The following is a 4,573-nucleotide window of genomic DNA, read 5'->3' as shown; positions in this document are numbered from 1 at the left end:
CCTGCCCCCCGCCCCCTGCCCCCGGAGCCTGCAGAGGGAACACGGCCCTTGATTTTCACCCCAAGACCCATTTCGGACTTCTGACCTCCAGAACTAAATAAGATAATAAATTTTTTTGTTGTTGTTTTAAGCCAGTAAGTTTGTGGCAATATGTTACAACAGCAACATATAGAAAACTAATACACCCCTCCACTCCTCACCCCCTCCCCTGCCTGTTTCCAGGGAATGGGCCTTTATGACTTAAATAGAGATACGAATGGTCTTGGTAAGACCTACTGATAATGCTCTGGCACTGTCCAGTGATAACGTTCCAGGGACACGAATTATCACTCTGCAATTCTATTATAATCTCTAATTCCATAGTGATGAACAGAGTGCTCAGCGGATGAATAAAGCAGTTCTCGCATCTGGGTGGACTCAGATGTACAAGGTGGAAGGAGAGGACGCATTCATCCCCTCCTGCCAAGGAGGACAGAATAGGAGGGGAACCCTGCAGCGCCGGAGGTAGGCTGGGTCCCCGGAAAGCTCTTGAGGGCTTCTGGAGATGGAAGGCATCTCTATCCATCGGACTGGGCTGGTCAGCTGGCCTCGGGCCACATAGCGGGTGAACGACAGCACCGAGGCCCCAATCGAGGCGTCTCGATGTTGACCCGACTTCGCGTCCATCAACCCGTGGTGATCAAACTTTCTGTGCTCTAGATTCCTTTCTACCGTTAAAATAGCGAGGCTCTCACAGAGGTTGTTTACTTGGGCTTTATCTACCGATAATGACTGACCAGAAATTAAAACCAGGAAGAGGTGAAACCACATATTAATCGATTCATTTAAAAATAGCAATAGTAAGTCATTGCATGTTGACATAAAAAAAACGCCTGTACTGTATGAAAAATAACTGTTTTTTAAAGCAAAAAGATATAATGGAAGAGTGGATTGTTTTGCATTTCAGCAAATCTCTTTAATAGAAGACAGCACGATATCCTACCTGCTCTGCCTTCAGTCTACTGCAGTGTGTCGTTTTGAAGTACCTGAAGAAAATCCAGCTTCGCACAGATAGTTGGAAAAGCGTATTAACAGCCTTACGGATAAGTTTGGAAAATCTTTGATACTACACCAAAACTCATCAAGTAACAGTTTCTTAAAGGTCAGTTGCAATGTAGAATCTGAAACCATATAAAGCAGAGCCCCCAATCTTTATGGTACCAGGGACCGGTGCTCCTATGAGAATCTGATGCCTGATGATCTGGGGTGGAGCTGAGGCGGTGATGCTGGCGCTGGGGAGCAGCTGCAAATACAGATGAAGCTTCACTCACTGGTCAGCCACTCACTTCCTGCTGTGTGGCCCGGTTCCTAAAAGGTCATGGACCGGTACCCGTCCAAGGGCCAGTGTTTGGGGATCCCTGATATAAAGAACTTTTCACATTTTTTTACATTAAAAAGTCCATCAGGCTCTCTTGCACACTGGATGGATCTTTAAGCCAGGCAGGATTTTGTGACACTCTGCATTGGTCACTTAAGTGTACTGGTTCACTTGATTATGCAGATCCTGTAAGTCGTGACACGTATCATAACACAATATTTGAAAATCACATTCATTTATATCGCCATGGATCATGTTAGAAAAGTTTTTAAGTATGGGAAAGCTGTCGAGCTTACACGATTGGAGATGACATGGCAAAATTTCAATTTTCACTTGAAAGCTAAAATTGTATCACTCGCAAGACATGCTAGCAGTCATTTCACTAGAAGTGGTGGGCCTCCGTTGTTCAGTTCTCAGATGTTGCCTGGTAAATACTCAAGTTAGAATAACTAGTTTGTCTGTAGTCTTTCTGGTAGACATGGTGTTCTTGGAAAAAAGCTACTAGTTCAGCTCGCGACTCAAACTATCACACAAGTGCTTTTCCCAGGATTCCCACTGAACGTGGGTCATTGGAAGTGCTTTGTGAGCCTTTCCCATTTCTTCAGACAATATGAAAAAGACCTGCGTTCGAGGCCAGAGATTTGGCAAAATTATATAATTTTTACTGTTGAGCCAAAGACATACTTAACTGAAACTGGCACACTTTTCTTAAGTTCAAAGGCTGAAAAATGCAATGGCTACAAGTTCATCATGGCACCGATGCCTTGATTCATCCTAAAGCACCAGCAGTTTGACCCGCCAAGCTTTGGCACCTTCGCTGCAAACGTCGACGTGGTGCAAAAGGCAGATAGCAGCTTAGTATTACTTTGAAAATAGTTTGACCTTGCGGATTCCCTGAAAAGGTCTTTCAGCTTTACAGGAAAAAGTTAAATCACTCATAACTACTCTAAGTGAACCACTATAAATGTACGTGAGTACGAGTGTCCTCAGATCTTTTTAGAAAAATGTTTCCTCTCAGACTGGCAAGCACCATCATGACTTTCATGGCTGCAGAGTAGTTTATCGTAGAAATGGATGGGAGGGGGACACCACTTGTTTATTTTATGTTTTAATTGGCCACTAAGTGGAAGGGTTTATTCAGATCTTCGGCAAGTCAAATCACCTCTATTTTAAGAAAAGTCCCCCTGAGCTGTAGTGCTCTGCCACTATTAAGGTGGCTGTGGGTGATTTATTACGGGGATTCTGACCCCAGAAGTTTGGGGCGGGGGGAGGGGGCTTGCTGGGCTCAGGCAGTAATTCAGCCAGAGAGGGCGCACTGTACCATGGCCTTGCTGTCAGACCCAAGATACAAGTCTGGAACAGTGACTGTAGCTATTACAGCAAGGCAGACAGGAAACCTTCCCGAGGAGCAGATGCAATGAATTATGTGCCTGCCCCGTGATTTCTTTCACAGGACCGGGAGCTCTGCGCAGGTTACATCTGTTTCTTCCTTCTATTATTCCATTTAAATGCAGTAGAGATTCATTTCAAAATGTGCTTGTCTGGTCATCATTTTCCTGTAAATCCCACGTCAACACACTAGAAAGAAGTGCCAGCAAGAGTTCCAGGCCAGCATTCCACAGCTCAGTAATGCACAGAGCAGAAGGCCAGAGAGAAGCAGGGTGGACCGGCAGGATTCAGGGGGGCTGCAGGAAGCAACCCCGACTTCACGCCGCTCACCTGGAACTCAGAGGCAGGTGGCGGTGGCCTCTGACAGGAAGAAAGCCATAATCATCAAGAAGTCAATTTGGCATTCGTTCCATTTCAGTCCGTTTTCTGAAACAAAAATTCTTCCAACATTCGGAAAATTGTAATTTAGGGAAAAAAAAAAAAAAGCCACGGGTGTAGGTGGGGACATTGAAAGGCTTAAATTTACTTTTATTGTTGTTAACCACTGTACAAAATATTCAGCAACTGCTTTCCTAGAGATCGTTAACAGAGAGGAAAACAAAATCTATGGCTGGCATTGCCTTTTATGAAAAAGTGGCATTTGGCATTCGGGCACTGGGTGTAAACCTGAAGCAAGCATTACGCATGAAGAGCCCACCTAAAAGAATCGCGAGGCAATGGGACCCCCAACTTTCCCCCTTTCCCTTGTGGCGGGGCGAGAGGGCAACAGAGACACTAAGCAGCATCACAAGGCTAGGAGCCCTCGCTGGAAGCGCATGTGAATTTTTGAGATCCAGCTGCGAGTGAACAGTATCAACAAAAATGTCGGCTTCTTGGATTCCTGCAGACCGATGACATCAATAAAAGCCACACCGTTTCAAGTGTGAAAATGCCCGCCTGCACAAGAAGAGGGAACGGGGGCCACCAAAAGCTTAGGGACGGAAAACCCACCCTAAAACTTGTGTCTCTCTGCGGGACCCCTACGAGAAATCTGACAACCGCACCCCGGCACTCTCTGAAAAGCGTTGCTCGCGATTTCAGCCCCCAAAGAAAACATCCATCCCGTCTCCGCGTCTCCAGCCTCAGCTTTCGGGGGGAGGAAGGGTGAGCTTCTCCCAAACCGACTGTCCCCTTTCCCTCCCTCTCCTCTCGAGACAAAAGTGTCCCAGCTCCAAGGTTCCCACCGGGAGGAGCAGCCTGCGCAGAGCTCGGCGTCGCCTCGGGCGCCGATGTACCCACCGCCCCGGGGCAGCTCGCAGCCTTTCCGTGCGCGCTTCTGGGACAGTCCCGCCTCTGCCTCCTGCAGGCATCGATGCCCCGGGCAGGTGAGCTGGGTGAAGAAGGATGTCCGCGGAGAAATTCTGGGCCGAGGAGCGCATCGCCGCACGCCACCCCCGCAACACCAAGAGGTCGCTTTTCTTTTCCTCCCTCCTCCCCTTCTGCCTAAATCTCCCCGGGTAGTCAGACGGCTCAAGCCTCCTGACTCCGGGGTATTCGATGTCAAAGTTGAAACCGGGGACACTGAGGTCCCCTGGTGCCAGTGGTGTCCCCGCTCCCTCTTCCCGCGCGCGGGGCTCGGAGCGCCCAGATCCCGCGTCCCCAGCAGCGTCTCTGCGCCCTGACCCGCGAGCGACGAGGACGCCCAGGTTAGTGACACGACACGCAGCCAACACAGAGCGGGGCGGCGGTCCCCGGAGCGACAGACGGGGTGGGTGGTGGCCGGAGGTGGACAGAGAAGCGGTGAGGACGCGCGGAGAGAGCCGGGCGGCCCAGCGCGGGCTGCGCGTA

Source organism: Pteropus alecto, unplaced genomic scaffold (genome assembly GCF_000325575.1).
Source record: "Pteropus alecto unplaced genomic scaffold, ASM32557v1 scaffold195, whole genome shotgun sequence".
NCBI classification, from domain to species: Eukaryota; Metazoa; Chordata; class Mammalia; order Chiroptera; family Pteropodidae; genus Pteropus; species Pteropus alecto.
The sequence above is the reverse complement of the archived record's forward strand: the minus strand, read 5'-3'. Positions refer to the sequence as shown.